Source organism: Centroberyx affinis, unplaced genomic scaffold (assembly GCF_046629955.1).
Source record: "Centroberyx affinis isolate AG114_WGS23_722 - 3 ecotype Tasmania unplaced genomic scaffold, CSIRO-AGI_Caff_v1 ptg006357l_1, whole genome shotgun sequence".
In the NCBI taxonomy this organism is placed as follows: domain Eukaryota; kingdom Metazoa; phylum Chordata; class Actinopteri; order Beryciformes; family Berycidae; genus Centroberyx; species Centroberyx affinis.
The window spans coordinates 88,021-105,373 of NW_027283228.1; the positions used below are offsets into that span (position 1 = coordinate 88,021).

Here is a 17,353-nt window from a genome sequence, read left to right on the forward strand (position 1 = left end):
GAAAAAAGAAGGAAAGAAAGGGGAAGAAAAGATAGAAAAAGGATGAAAAGAACTCCATAAAGATGGAAGCAAAGAAAGAAAGAAACAAAATACAGAGGGAATGAAGCGCAGAAAGAAAGTCAGAGAAAGAAAGAAAGAAAGAAATGCATAAAGAAGGAAAGGTGGGCAGAAAGAATGAAAAGTGCAGAAAGAAAGAAAGGATAGAAAGAAAGACATGCATAAAGAAGGAAAGAAGGGAAGAATGAAAAGAAAGAAAGAAACAGTGAATGAGTGGCACAATACAGTGACTAACTGGACCTTGAAGTAGGTTCTATTTCCCCTTTATTTACCCGGTTACTCCAGTTATCCTGGTTACCAGTTATCCCAGTTACCATTTACCAGTTACTCTAGTTATCCCAGTTATCCCAGTTACCATTTACCAGTTACTCTAGTTATCCCAGTTATCCCAGTTACCAGTTACTCCAGTTATCCCAGTTACCCCAGTTATCCCAGTTACCAGTTACTCCAGTTATCCCAGTTACCCCAGTTATCCCAGTTACCATTTACCAGTTACTCTAGTTATCCCAGTTACCAGTTACTCCAGTTATCCCAGTTACCCCAGTTATCCCAGTTACCAGTTACTCCAGTTATCCCAGTTACCCCAGTTATCCCAGTTACCAGTTACTCCAGTTATCCCAGTTACTCCAGTTATCCCAGTTACCCCAGTTATCCCAGTTACCAGTTACTCCAGTTATCCCAGTTACTCCAGTTATCCCAGTTACTCCAGTTATCCCAGTTACCATTTACCAGTAACACCAGTTATCCCAGTTACCATTTACCAGTTACTCCAGTTATCCCAGGTACCAGTTACTCCAGTTATCCCAGGTACCAGTTACCCCAGTTATCCCAGTTACCATTTACCAGTTACCCCAGTTATCCCAGTTACCATTTACCAGTTACTCCAGTTATCCCAGTCACCAGTTGTCCCAGTTACCAGTTGTCCCAGTTACCAGTTACCCCAGTTATCCCAGTCACCAGTTGTCCCAGTTACCAGTTACTCCAGTTATCCCACTTATCCCAGTTACTCCAGTAATCCCAGTTACTCCAGTAATCCCAGTTACAAGTTGTCCCAGTTACCAGTTATCCCAGTCACAAGTTGTCCCACTTACTAGTTATCCCAGTTACAGTTACTCCAGTAATCCCAGTTATCCCAGTTAGTTACTCCAGTAATCCCAGTTATCCCAGTTACTCCATCCTCCCAGTTCCCCCAGTCTCTCCTCCATCCTCCCAGCAGGCAGTCTGTCTGTTTTGTTCACCTCTGCAGTTTAAACTCTAGTTGCTGTGTGTGTCCAGTAGAGGGAGACACAGGCTCACACAACACAGCAGCAGACCTGCAGCAGCTTCAGCCTGCATCAGTCCTCTCCTCTCTCTCTCTCTCTGTCTGTCTCTCTCTCTCTCTCTGTCTGTCTCTGTCTCTGCCTCTGTCTCTCTCTCTGTCTCTGCCTCTGTCTCTCTCTGTCTCTCTCTCTCTGTCTGTCTCTGTCTCTGCCTCTGCCTCTCTCTCTCTGTCTCTGCCTCTGTCTCTCTCTCTGTCTCTCTCTCTGTCTCTGCCTCTCTCTCTCTCTCTGTCTCTGCCTCTCTCTCTCTCTCTCTCTCTCTCTGTCTCTGTCTCTCTCTCTGTCTCTGCCTCTCTCTCTCTCTCTGTCTCTGCCTCTCTCTCTGTCTCTCTCTCCGTCTCTCTCTCTCTGTCTCTGTCTCTGCCTCTCTCCCTCTCTGTCTCTGCCTCTCTCTCTGTCTCTGTCTCTCTCTCTCTCTGTCTCTCTCTCTCTCTCTCTCTCTCTGTCTCTGTCTCTGTCTCTGTCTCTCCCTCTCTCTCTGTCTCTGTCTCTCTCTCTCTCTCTGTCTCTGCCTCTCTCTCTCTCTCTGTCTCTGCCTCTCTCTCTGTCTCTCTCTCCGTCTCTCTCTCTCTGTCTCTGTCTCTGCCTCTCTCCCTCTCTGTCTCTGCCTCTCTCTCTGCCTCTCTCTCTCTCTCTGTCTCTGTCTCTCCCTCTCTCTCTGTCTCTGTCTCTCCCTCTCCCTCTGTCTCTGTCTCTGAAACTCCTCAGCAGCAGCAGGCCGGAGTCCAGATGCTCATCGCTTCATATTCCATCTGATATGAACAGAAACCACCAGGCTCTGTTTTTTCATAATAACATTCTTTATTAAAGTCTTGATTATCTTTACATCAAGGTTTTACATGGCAGCTCGTCGTCCTCTGATGCAGAAGCTGACAGACAAAAATAAGAAAATCACTATAATACTCCTATGATATTCCTATAATATTCTTACAGGCCATCATATTATGTCTTTGGTGCTCAATATTGAGTTTATAGTGGTCTAATGCTGCTTTGTGGTATTTTTCCATCTCTCATGGTATCAGTAGATATGATTCCTATAATATTCCTAGATGGAATTAAGGTTTTGCTGCGACATTTTGGATTTTATTCCTCTATTTTTTGAGTAATTTTCGAGTAATTTAATTTGTAGCTTGTTAAAAAACACGCCCACCTCTGTTATAAAGTCTTTTTCACAGTATAGACCTCCGGTGTCCGACACGCTTTTTACTCTAAAATCCAGGAGAAAATGTCGATATCACTTTGTCACCAGGATTTCAAGAGAAACACAGGTCAAGTGTGATTTTTATTATATCGAAAAACTGCATTAGACTCTCCCATGCAGTGTAATTCACGGCTAAATGACCTTACATTCCTGCTTTCAAAGAAATATCTCAGTAACTAAATAACAAAGAGACTTGCTGCTGCGCCACTGGAAGCTGAATTTATACGAGTTAGAACTAGTTTCTTTGTTTTGAGACACTTTGTGTTTTAGTGTTGGAGACACTGAGATGGATAGAGGGAAATAATACTTTATTATAAGTATTTATAAGCTGCAACAAGCCTGTCCAGGTCGGGATAATGCGTTAAAAAATATCTGTAGCCTACTGGAGGCGTCAGTATTAAATCCTAAGATATGACGAAGTCCTTATATCTGATATCAGTTGCCAAAATTTCTGCGGAGAAACTGGATCCATAACTGATCACTGACAAGATATGTTTATTATTTGATCAGTGTGATAAACTATTACATGTATAAGTCACCGCAGTTTCAGCTCAGAGGAAACGCTGCTCCTGATCATGATTGGATTTTCTTGCTTCCAAATTAATTTCTGTGGATTTTTTTCTTCATCTTTGCTCTGTAATATAACAATAAAAACCACAAGATCACATTTGGACTCTCCCAGGCCAAAGATAAGGCCTGAACCAAACCTAAAAAAAAACAAAAACGCCAAGCCTCTGCTGTTTTCAGGCAGTCTGGTGTCGGCTGGTGTCAAATTTGGAAACAACCAGAATTAAAATGACGAATAAAAGTCAAATGTTTTGCTTCCTCGTGGCCTTTTCCTCTGTTTTTATTCCCGGGTTCCCTTCCTGCTCCATCTTGTTGTTCCTTTATGCTGCAAATGCGCCACTCCGATGCGTAATGGAGGACGTTGCGTGACATTTGCGGGACAAAAATAAGTCTACTCGCCATTTTCTTGCAGTATCAATCGATTAGTCAATAGGATTATCACTTTATTATAACACATTTCCTATCACACTAGTATTAATGCAGGAATATGGAGAGGGAAGGACGGCATTAGATTTTCTGTATCTATTAGAAAATCCATCAATATCGCGACCGTGAGGAAATCCACCTGTGATTGGCTATTTGCAGCCTTAATTAAGACCTAATTAAGAGACTAATTAAGACATTTCCCTTCATTAAAACCCGATTTGTTCGTATCAAATCATAACAGACGTGTTAGAATAAAATGGAAAGCATCGCGATTTCCTTTTCAGGACATAAAAAAAAAGAAGCGTGATGAGGACAGAGTCTTAAAACCAGGCGGTATCACTTTCTAAACAACAAAACAACAACAATCGATAATCAAATGTCACGGGAGATAAGCTTCCTGTGTGAAATGAGAACAGACAGTTTGACATTTAGATCTCAGAGACGCGCCTGGTTTTCCTGCTCGCGGTTTCCTCTCGCTCTCTCACACCCAAGGAAGGAAGTTTGTTCGATTCACAAAACAGTAATTAATGTACAAATATGATTTAGAAATGTGTAAATAAATTTGGAAAGTGCGTCACTTATAGTTACACCCTAAAAAAAAGTATCTGCTATGTTCCCTTATATAAAAAATCACTATAATAAATCTATTGTTGGGAGTTGTGTCGCTAAATAGTGAGTTTATGGCGACTTTATCATATTTTATATTATTTTTGATCTCCTATCGTGTCCCTATAATATTCCTATAATATTTATAATGGAATGTATAGTTTTGCTGTAGTATCCCTCTGTTTTTATCTATACTTTTCTCTCATAAAATCACATAATTCTTTAAGTTGTAGTTGAAAAAGCCTTTGCTTTCAGGTCTGTCATAATAGACTCTTGTTTTCCAACTATATTCCTATAGGATATTGTAAATAATTTATAGTTTTGCCGTGATGTATCCTTCTAAAATATAGCTTACCATATTGTTATTTTGTTGTAAAGGTCACCTTGAATTTTGTAATAGGCCTACAGACCACAATTATTATTTTTTTTTTTTACATAAAATGTATATAATCTACTGTATAATTGAATACATAGATATTTTTTTCCCAAAATAATCATATCTGTGTTTTTTTTCAACGGTGGGCTATGCTGATGGAAAAATACACGATAGGGAAATCAGAAAGCAAATTTAAAACGGAGCCTTTTTCAAAACAACAAAAAAAAAAAAAAAATCGTGGCATGAAAGTGTTGGTCACCTTTCTCAATGTTTCAGCAACAAAAAGTCAAAACAGGCTGATATGAAATCAGCTGCAAAGTTTGAATTTCGCTTCCTTTGAACTTTGAATATATAAAGTTTCACGTCTTTAATCTGGTGTGAGTGTGTTTGTGTGTTTCTGACTCAGCTTGGATGCCTGCGGTTGTGAAGCAGATAATATTCACCCCGCTGCTGCCTCTCGCTTTAACTCAACGGTAAAATGCATATTAGAAATGTTGCACTGCTGTAAACACATTTACTGCACATTTACACTCTGATCAGTGTCGTCTGGTTTCCTTGCAGATTTGTAGCTTTACGGCTCAAGAACCAAAGCCGGTAGCTTTTGGTGGGAAGCTTCATGACGAGAGAAATATTCTCAGTGATGTAGTGGAAATAAACAGGTGGGTGAACTGAAACCTGATCACCATGAGGCAAACAACCACCAGCATGAACAAACATCAATTATATATCTTCAGGAAAGCATTAATTTATGCTTTTTCCCCCTTAAAAGACCCATTCTTCTTCAACTTACATCAGTTTGACACCATTTTCCAGTCTGAATATCATCAGTTTACCTCATATAGATTTATGTCAGACTGAAAAAGTGGGTAAATTGAGTTTAGGTGGGTTTACCCTCCACTACATCCCTGAATATATATTACTATAATTCAGTTAAATCCAGTTTCCACATCAATAATTATTTTTCAGCCTTTCCAAAAAGATTCTCAGGACAGGAAAATGTGTTTTTCTGTTACTGTAGATATTTATATTTTCTACATCTGCAACAAAACATCAGTTTATACATTCAAACCATAGTGACCTGATTTATTATGTGGACAGTGTATAGAATGGCAGCAGCCTAAGTGTTCACAGACTTATTGGTGATGAAAGTGTATTAATTACATTTAAAGGGACAATTGAAGTACAAATAGACATTTGGAGTGATCATGAGGCTTAGAAATAGAGTTTTTGGTAGCATTTTACAATGGCCTTATTCATGTGTATTAACCTGTGGACAAGTATTGTAAGTACAAAATATTACTGTGTAGGTACTTGATGAAAATCTCACTCATACATAATTTACTTACAACAGTGTAACAACACCATTTAAATGAAGCAATTATTGTCAGTACATCATGTATTATGAAGATTTTCTACTTACAAAGGAATATTATGTACTTACAATATGTTTCCATTGGTTAAAACACAGGTTAATACACTGGAATAAAGCCATTGTAAAGCCAAGTGCTACCAAACTCAAAAATGTCCTTTAACAGAGTTTCAGTCTGTATTCAAACTATTATGTGGGTGTTGTGGCTCCTTACTATTGGCTGAGTATAATGCTGGTGAACTAGAAACTGCAGCTTATTTTACTATTGCACTCACTGTAAGTCAGTCTGGATAAAAGCATAAGCCGAATGCCTAAAATGTAAAAAAAAAACATTTAAATTTAGACTTGTATTCTCTTCTCCTTTCATAAGCAACATAGGGAAAATATCTGTATGGGTGCTTGTTCTTTAATAGATTTTGGAGAAATCAAGAATCTGATCTCATAAATACTAGTTCAACTATAAATACTTTCATTCTAAACTGAGATATCTGCCTTTTGGGGAAAAATTGACACCTAATTTTACAAAAAATCATTGCTGGCATGAACGTGAAGCACATTACGGGTTACTATTAAAGTTATGAGTCATCTTAACACCCTTCTCCCCCAACATGGTTACTGTATGTTATTGCAGAAACTGTAGAATTGTGTGTGTTTCTGCAGAACTCACTGCTGACTTTCAGTAAAAGGGGAAAAACTGAATCCAAAGTGTGCAGCAGCATTTTTCAGGGTGAAACCGGAGTGACCTAACCGGCTCTGTTCAATTCATCATCGTCCCGAGAGAGGAATTATACCGTTCCACCTCTTATTTCTTTATTTAGCACTTACGGTATTTATTACACATGATCAGTGCAGAGGCAGAGGAACGTCCTGTGTACCCGCTGTGGCTTTCTCTCTGCACACTTCTCATATATTGCTTCTTTGCACTGCTGGGATATAGAAATGTGTAAGTGAAGTGTAATTTCATTTTGTAGCCGGTGACGCACACAAGCATGTTTAACAGAAAATGACACAGTTACAGATCAAGAACGTGTTATCGGATTGAAGCTTAGCAATGATTTTGATTTCCTTCATGCATACAAAAGGCTTTTAACATCTACTTCAGGGCAGCAGCTACTGACTTTACCCATTACTCACTTCACCCGATATAAGACGAGAGGATCGGCCCCAAAATCATCCGGTAGATGGATCTGTGCACATGCTTGTAGGTCAGGGCTTCTTGTTAAATGATGTTGAAACAATAACAGCGTCAAAAAAAAAAACCCAAAAACAACAACTTACTGTCCCGTTCATACGTCAGTGAGAGATGTAGGCTACACACAGAAAAAAAAAAATAAAGGTGTGAACTAGAAGCGAAAATGTTTTTTCGGAGTGATTCCATAGAAGAACCATTTCTGCTTTCCGCCTGCATTGTTCATTTGTAATTGAACAATATTTACTATGGAGGGGTTTGGTTATTTTCCACATTTACATCTGCAACAAAACATCAGCTTATACATTCAAACCATATTGACCTGATGCATTATGTGGGGACAAGTGCACACAGACTTGTTGATGATGTTAGAAACTGTATTAATTACATTTAAAGGGACAGTTGAAGTAGAAATAGACATTTGGAGTGATCATGGGGCTTATAAATATAGATAGATAGATAGATAGATAGATAGATAGATAGATAGATAGATAGATAGATAGATATTACAAGATGAAGAAAATTCTGAAAAAGCACGATAAGAAACTAAAACAAATAGGAATAAACAAAGATAAAAACCAGTCCTGGCAGAGACTGGGAAAGAAAGAAAGAAAGAAAGTGCCTGTGCAATCTGCAGTATGTAGACAACTATGCATATACAAAACTGAGTAAACCAGATCTAAAGTTTTTGGTAACACTTTACAATGGACTTATTCCTGTGTATTAACCTATGGACAAGTATTGTTAAGTACAAAATATTATTGTGTCGGTACTTACTTATTTTCCACATTTATGCAATCACCCACCATCCAATAACTAAGAATTCAGAACCTTTTAATATCACTCCGAAGAACCATTTCCAGTTCCAGTTCACACCTTTTATTTTTCTGTAAAGTTTGTGAATCACAAAATTCAATGTATCTAAATTGCAGAGGATCCTGTGTGTAAAAGTATTGCCGTTTTGTCAGCCAGGGGCTTTAAGTTACCAAGTCTCAGTTTAATAAAAAAAAGTAGTGTGATTTAATTCTGTGCCATCATTAATTTCATAAGAGCAGGTGTCAGTGTTTTTTAAAAAGGTGGAGATCTGAGTCTGGAGGGAAAACACTCGACGTTCCTGTTGTTTCGTTGTTGTTGCGAAGTTGAATAAGGAAACGATGCGAGGATCCGGACATGAGGCAAGCCGGCCATGGAAATGAGAGATTAGTATCGTTTAGTCAGCCTGTCCCGCTCACAACACACACCTACGCACACTGTGCTGTACACACACACACACACACACACACCTGCTCACACCCTCATACTCTCTCACGCACGTAAACACTCACACACCCACATACTCTCTGTCTCTCTCTGTCTCTCACACACACACACACACAGTACCAACCCACACACCCATCCCTCCATCCCTCGGCACGCTCTTGTGCAAAAACATCTTGTATTGGTATTTGCCAAGTGACAAGTCACCTTGACAGCTATTGTAAACTTGTGTGACACTGTTGGTTTTTACACCAACACTTCCACACACTGATTTTCATCCACTTTGCAAAATTACGGTTCCCACTGAAAAAGTCATCTCTCCTCTCCAATGTAAAAAAAAATGCCGTTAGAGATGAGATGCACAGGCGGCATTTTTTTCAGCATTGAGGCCATAATATAACTTAAATGTTATGTAAAGGTTTAGATTTAAGGCTCATGCTTCATACAGTGAGAATACAGATCACAGCAAAACCAGAGAATTGCAAAAATCCTGCAGGTTAATACAGAATAGATGCAAGGAACCACTACTACTATTATTACTACTACTACTATAATCACTACTACTATCACTATTGTTTTTAATACTGCTACTACTACTACTACTACTACTACTTCATTTCATAAGAGTAGGTGTCAGTCCTGCAGGTTAATACAGAATAGATGCAAGGAACCACTACTACTACTATTACTACTACTACTATATTCACTACTACTATTATCACTACTGTTTTTAATACTGCTACTACTACTACTACTATTACTGCATTTCATAAGAGCAGGTTTCAGTGTTTTTACTACTACTATTACTACTACTACTATAATCACTACTACTACTATCACTACTGTTTTTAATACTGCTACTACTACTACTACTACTACTACTACTACTTAATTTCATAAGAGCAGGTGTCAGTCCTGCAGGTTAATACAGAATAGATGCAAGGAACTACAACTACTGCTACAACTATTACTATTGCTACTGCTAATATTAGAACAAGTACTACTACTACTATTACTACTACTGCTATTACTACTGCAGCAATATTACAACTGCTACTACTACTACTACTACTACTACTAATATTACAACAGAAAACACTACTACTATTACTACTACTGTTAGGCTACTACTACTGCTACTGCTGTTACTACTACCAGGCCTACTTCTACTACCACCTACTACTACTACTAATATTATGACAACAAGTACTACTACTATTACTACTACTATTAGGCTACTACTACTACAACTACTATTACTACTACTACCACTACAACTATTAGAATAACAAGTACTACTACAAGTAGCCTACTACTATTACTGCTACCACCACCACTACTACTGCTACTTATATTACAACAGAAAGCACTACTACTATTACTACTACTGTTAGGCTACTACTACTGCTACTGCTGTTACTACTACCAGGCCTACTTCTACTACCACCTACTACTACTACTACTAATATTATAACAACAAGTACTACTACTATTACTACTAATATTACAATAACAAGTACTACTACTATTACTACTACTATTAGGCTACTACTACTACTACTACTACTACTACTACTACTATTACTACTACTTCCACTACAACTATTAGAATAACAAGTACTACTACAAGTAGCCTACTACTATTACTGCTACCACCACCACTACTACTACTTCTATCACAGCAACACCTACTACAACTACTACTATTACTACAACTATATTGTAATGTAGTCATTGTAGCCATAGTCCCACTTTTCTCTGCATAACTGAACACCTGCTGCAGCTCCGTCCCCAAGAGGAATTATCTGGAAAAATCAACTTTTGCTCTCTTTCCAGTTGTTATAATTTCCATGAAGTGATCCAGTAACTAACTGAGAGACATTAAAGTTTTACGTTGCAACATACTAATTTGTTTCTTCCGCATATGAAATAATTGTCTGCAGTACTAATGCATGAGAGATGCAGCAAACAGATAAAGGTGCTACCACTGTTATTGGAGCAGTAGTCGTGAGCAAAGTCATTTACTTCTAATCACTATCTAAATCACGTTAAATATTAACCACCTGTGTTAGTTCTTCTGTTGTCAGAAATGTCACTTTCCTCTCCGCTGTTCGCTGCATTTCCTGGTGCTCCACACATCGCTGCCATGGCATTTAGAGCAGTCGACCATGAACCTTGAACTTTAAGATTAAAAGGCTGTGGAGACAAAACAAAAAAACTCATTTGAATCTCGCACACAGCTGTAAATAGCAGGCAGATCATCCTGTGACATGTGACACAGTCTAAAAATATGCAGTTTGGACAAAGTATAGATATAGGACCCTGGATCTCTCTCTTTGTTCCCATGGGAAAAAAGAGGAAGGGAGAGGAAGAGACGGAGTACAGAGTTTAATTATATGCAGGTGTGTGACATAATGTGGGACTGATTCCCTTTCTGCAGCAACATGTCAGACTCCTTAGAGACTTTGTTGTGTGTTAGCAACCACAGTGACACCATCCTGGAGCTCTAGAGGACAATTAGCTGATAGCTAGTGGCTAAATATAGCCTAGTGAACAGGTAGAAGCTGTGTGGCTGTGGCTCCAGTAACGTTATAAAAGTGAATAGTGTGATAAGGTGGATTAGTTTCCAAATGTAGGTTACTGTGACACAGTAAACAGTCTTGTCTTTAACCCTAGTCTCTACTCCAAAACACTCTGAGTTGCAGCTTGAGAAGAGTCAGCTCAGTTAACCTGAACAAACTGTTAGCTAGCTAACTAGCCAGCAAACACACTGATGTTAATGTGAACATGCTAACGCTAGGTACTACTAACACGTTAACTAGTGTGCTAATCAGATGTGTTAACAACAAGGCAGTGATGACCAGATACTATGGTTAGCTAGCTAACAAGCTGACATGATCTAAACCAGTGGTTCTCAACGTGGGGTCCAGGGACCACCAGGGGTCCTTGAGGGCATTCCAGGGGGTCCCCAGCAAATTGATGAATTGTTAAACTTCATTATTTTGTCATTTTAGAATGACTATTTTGATCATAGTTTCTCTGTTATCTCTCTACCTACAGTACAGATAGTCATGGAAATCTGGACAAAATCTTATCTAACAATAAAAATATTCTCAGATTTGGGTCCAAGACACAAAATCTCATCAAATGGGAGTCCGTGGCCCTAATGTGGACTAAATTAGGGGTCCTTGATATGAAAAAGGTTGAGAACCACTGATCTAAACACTAAATCAATCAGATGGATCAGTGATGAAATGATCAGTTCCCAGTCAAAAGCAGCACGATAACTAACCATGACTATTGAGTTCTGGACAACTCGTATGTTTGGAAATGCAACCAGCTGTTTACAGCCACTGTTGCCAAAAGCTGAAGACTTCCAATATGGCCACCAGAGGATGCGTGACATCACCTGAAAGCCCTCTATACCTGAGAGTAAGAGACGGAGACAAAAGCCCCTTTCACACTTATCAGATTGCCGTTACATTTTCCGGCTGCGGTAGCGGTTTCCCCCCGGCCTGTTCACACTATTACTATCTGTAAAATTTCCCATCCAAGAAAGCATTCACAGTTGACGTGACGGTTGGGTCCCGGATAGCGAGGCGATCGAGGCCAGATGTTGCGTTTTAAGGTTCATTGACGGAAGACGTTTGTTACTGTTTTAGAAAAATGGAGGATGAGGAGCTGCTGTGGCTGCCTGCTAACCTAACCGCTCGGACGGTTGGAAGCTTCCCCTCTTCTCAGTCCGCACAATTACCAGACAAAAAATACTCTTAATTTCAACTCACGCTCCAAACAAATGCTTGCCGTGAGAAAGCTGCAGAACGAAATACACCCCAGAGTCTGCTGTGATTGGTTCGCTCGCTCCACGTGAAAGTAAGACTGTCGTAAGCTTTTGCACGCTCGACCCGGGAATATCACAGCTTTCGTTCACACTAACGTCGCGAAGGAAAGATTCCCGGAAATTTCACCACGCAGGTCTTGAGGCGGGAAACGTGTGAGAGGGGCTGCAGAGACGGAGAGAGAAATGGAGAGAGTGAAGAGAGTTGATGTGTTGAGAGTGCGTAGGCTTGATTTGACTCCACAGATGGCATACATACATACACACACACACACACACACACACACACAAAATGTTTAAATGTCAGCAGGCAGCAACACCAGTGCCTCCTGTCAAACACTCCCTGAATAGTAAGGCTTGGCCTGAAACCACAAACCTTTCTCGGTTTTGTTTTTCAGACGCAAAAAAAAAAAAAAAAAAGACGAAAGAATGTTGTTTTACCTTCAAGCCGACTTCAGATGGCATGTTTTCAACCAAGACACACTCATATTCCTGTAACCCCACCTGATAACCTGTTTATTTATCAGAAGCTGCTGGTTTATCAGTGACTCTGTGTGTTCCTGTATCAGTCACACACCACATCGTGCGAGGAAACGCTTCGCTAATTTGAGGTAGAGTGGTCATGTGCTGAGCGATCGCCGGGCAACCTGCCTCACCGCCTGCCTCTTATCTCATCTGTGCCCTACTGATTTGAAGTCTGTGTCACTCTCACTCTTGCAGCATAACATTTTCGAAGCCGGATCCTATTTCCCCGTCATTTTCAATCACACCGATCGTTGGGGATGGACGATTCCGCATTTTTTGGGGGGTTTTGATTCCGACTCTGACTCCTTGTAATGGAATCGATCCTAAATCGATTCCGATTCCAAATGAAAATCAACACAAAAATGTAAGTTTCACACTGGTTGGCATTCAACCAATGAGCCTTGAATTTCTCCCTCCCCTCTCCCCACTTGTTGTGATATGGATCAGACCAAGGCAATCGAACACAGACTAGTATAGATAGGCCTAAAATCAATCAGAATTAATTAATTACTTCTTCTTTCTTTGATTCCAGAGTTTCTTTGATTCCAGAGTTTCTTTGATTCCAGAGTTTGGAGTCGAGATTGCAACAGGAGTCGACTCCAATTCAGCTTATTTGTAGAATCAATTCTCAGAATCGTCGTGATGGAATCGAGAATCGACCCTCCATCCTCTCTCCCGATCGTTCCCGACCAAAATCTCGTCACTTGCTTCACGTCTCGCTTGCTTGCTCTCCGATCCAGTCCTAACGGCCAATGGACACTCCAAAAAATCCACCTCAAAAGCACCACAAAACATCAGCTCTCTTTGTAATGAGGCATGTACATATTTAATTTTCAGTTCATCCTCAACCTGAAACTGTGGAAACAAGGACGTGCTGAAGCAACGGCCGAGGTGGCAACAAAGGCCCGGCTTCAGATAATTTTCATTTATCTTTTTACCAACATGTTTTATTACAGTGCGAGTCATTAAGGTGTTGAAACAGACATGCTTTGGGTGCTTTTGGGCTTGATTTTTGCCATCGTTTCCATCGGCACATTAGGACTGGACTGGAGAGCTGCACCCAATCGAGCAAAGACGTACGTAGCTCCACGGTGAAGCAATCTCTCTCTCTCTCCGGCGTATTTTATGTGCTCACTTGTCCAAACATGCGCTCTCATGCTATAATCTGTGGATCTCTGTTGTCATTTGAAAACCTCCCGCCTCAAAGCCATGACAGATTGGGTGATTTTCACGTTTTACCTTCGGCTGAAGGATCACATGGTTCCTCTTTCGGCATTCTTTCGGGATCGGCGTTGGATAAATTCAAAAAACGCACGGTGGTCAAGCTTTTGGCTGGAAACGATCGGCGTGATGTGAAAAGATGGAAAAATGCATTTTTTAGTCCAAATACAAAATACATAATTAGGTTATTTTCGGAATGGGTGATAGTCATGTGGAGCAACAAACAAACATCTGTCTTTGTAGTAAGTAGCGTACTGATCTTGAAGCTTTAGTGAAGAAAACCTAGTGAAGATGTCCGAGGCACACTGCAGTGGTGAATAAGTTAAAAGGCTTTTATTATGAAACAGCTACACAAAGAAGAAACTACCAATGCCTTTCAGCTCACTGGGAGTCTTCACTCACTCACCAAAATCCTAATCACTTTAAGTTTTTACACAGAACTTTACCTTACGCCTAAAACCAACAAGAACAATAATAATTCTCCAGTTTGTACATTCTGCATGCAAAACGTCGCAGGCTCTTTCCTTCATGCTGTGGCACTGTACTTTCCTTTTGACAGCAAGTCAGCGATTTATTATCTAATATCACATGTTCCCCATGGTTCTCTGGTTAAAAGATGACTGTGAATTACATTTAACAGCCGGTGAAAGATCAGTATGGTTAAGCTGGTTTACAGCTGCCAAGAAACGCCTGGCTCTCAGATGGAAACCACCACATGATTTGTCACACTGGGTCAACACATTTCACAATGCATATGGAGCGTTTGCCAAAGCCTCGGAGGCATGGACAGTAGAAATTAACATGGAAAAGATGATCACATTATTTACATTTCCTTCATCTTGTGTTTATTCATTGTCCATATTTCCCTTTGTGTAAATTTGGGTCTGAGATGAGCAGTGGGTGGAGGTGTTTGGCTTATTTGTTCATTTGTTGTCACACATTCTGGACTGCTGGCCTGTTTTAATTGAGAATCAATAAAAATAGTTCATCACATAAAAGAAAGCGTGGGAGAATAGTTCAGTTGTTCAGTCTTTTTGATGGACAGGGTCGGATAGCAATTTGCAAATATATTCTTTAGCGTTTGGTTTGACCTGGAGTTACCAGATGAGTGGGGACAACAGCAGTGCTATAGTTTCTTTTTTTCTAGTTTTTACTTGTTGGTGTTGCCGACTCAGCTGTGTGTTGTACTTATTATGTCAACATCTCACCCTTAATCACATTACTGCTATATTTGACACTGCAATTACTGAAATCATTTTCCACCATGGGAAAACGTCAGAAAACATCAAAATACAACTAATCAGATTTTAGATTTTATTTTGACCATGTGTCTATCTTTGTTGCTCAAAGTTTATCACCCTCCTGAAGGCAATAAAAAACACAGGGCAACTTTGTACTACTCTGATGGGCAACAGTGCCCAAGCGGTTGCCTTAGCGTTGCTCCTTTAGTGACATATGAACATCTTGTGACCAGGAAACGTTTCAGTCTGACTCCTTGCATCTCTTGGTTGCCTGTTGCTAGGAGCGTTGCCCATATACATTGCCCAGAAAGTTTTTTCACCTCTTGAAAGACAGTAGTAGACATTATAAATGTTTGGCAACTCAGATGGGTAGCAGCATTAAAGCATTGCTGCTTTAAGCACATATTGTTCACATTGTCAGGAAACATATTTAGAACATTTGTTGGCTCTGTGGCTTATTTTACTGCCAGTTGTAAAGAAAAGTTTTCCATCTTTGTTGCCCAAAAAATATCAAAGTTTTCCATCACCCTCAAGACAATGAAACACAAACGATACTTTTTGGGCAACTCTAACGGGTGTGATATTTTTCAGATTATCATGAAACATCTGAATGGAGTTTTGGCTGTGTGTTGTCTCACTTGTTGCCTGTTGCCAGGGAGCGTTACCCAGAAAAAAACACCAAGTGCATCATCACTCTCTGACAGTGGGATGAACAACAGATTTGTTTAAACTTGTATTTATTCAGGGGAAAGTCAACTGAGCATGAAGGCCTGCTGCTTCAGCAACAGACCATCTATCAGCTTGTCTATACTGGTGTTTTATTAGTTTGTTTTATTAGTAAGATGTTGTTACCAGATGAGCGTTTTCCACACAGGACAATACAGAGCGCTAGTTTATTTTGGTGTTCCCGACTCGGCTGCTTCTGTTCTTTATTATTGCTGTATTCAACACCAATTACTGTCATTATATTTCCACTGTGGGGAAACATTAGTAACTAATACGAAATACAGCTAATTGGTTTTCCTTCAGATGAGGCGGGGCATGGCGGCCTGGCCTGTCCTGTCCTGTCCTGTGTATCTTAAAGGTCACAGGTGCAAGTCCCATGGTGTCCCAAGTGTCTCTGCTGTAACGTGTGTTTAGTCTGGTCTTGTTTATTTATATAGCAAAGATAATGTAAAGATGGAAAATCTTACTGAGTGTGTGTAACGTGGCGACGGAGTGCTCTAAACTCCTACATTAAAAAAATAAGCAGTGAATTAGACTGTTTGGTTTCTAGTGTAAGAGAAAAGAATTTAAACAGACTGTAGGCATAACATCCATCACTTGCTCTTATTCACTACCTTATCAAACAGTGAGTCAGTGCCTGTGTGTGTGTGTGTATGTGTGTGTGTGTGTGTGTGTGTGTGTGTGTCCTCTCCCACCTGTGGTTGTATGTTGTGTGTGTCTCCCAGACTGTAGGAGGCCTGCAGACTTCTTGCGCCTTTCATATCACATCGACTAAATGTCTGCATGCCACCAACTCAGTCACACACACACACACACTCTCAAACACACACACACACACACACACACATACGTTCTGTGATGCAGAGCCTGATAAACACACACCTTATTCTCTACCAAAAAGTGTAGAGGTTTAAAGAGTTGTTATTAGCTAAACGGTCGTCTTGCCTCCTAACTGATGAGATAAAATCAATTAGTCACTGTCAAATTGAGAAGAAGTATTGAAGAGGTTTCAGGTGTAAATAAGGCTGTTTACGAGGTTAGATGGTTTGTGAAAAATGTCAACGTAGATAACAGCATGAAAGAAGCTTGCGTCAGATGCTGTGAATCGGTAACTGTCTCATCTGAAGGCTGAAGGTTTGTGCCGTTATCCAAATATCTGACATTTCTGCAGCAGGTTTGTTTTGCATGGTTGATGCAGCGTTCCTGTTGTTTCTGACCAGTCACTGTGTGTAGAGGGAGCAGGCTGGCCCGGTGTTACATGAACCAGCATGAAACTGGAAGGTTACAGGTTCGATTCCCACAGCAGTGTCTGTCAACAGCCTGAGCCCCACACCGACCGACTGACCGACTGACCGACTGACTGACGTCTTTTTCCTTGGATTTCCTGTTGCTGCGGTTTTGAGTTTCTCTTTTCTTTGTCTGTTCAGCCATGGTG

General features: G+C 40.1%; 1 long non-coding RNA gene across 2 annotated transcripts in view; it reads left to right on the forward strand.

Moving 5' to 3' along the window:
* The window catches only part of LOC139638433 (uncharacterized), an 84,004-nt gene that overhangs the window by 32,380 nt on the left and 34,271 nt on the right, over positions 1-17,353 (forward strand). The window contains exon 3 of one of the 2 annotated variants that reach the window (XR_011694770.1): positions 5,114-5,326. The exons of the other annotated variant lie outside the window; for it this stretch is intronic. This is a non-coding gene — a long non-coding RNA (uncharacterized lncRNA). Of the gene's footprint in view, positions 1-5,113; positions 5,327-17,353 lie in introns of those variants that run through there. 2 annotated transcript variants of the gene reach the window in all.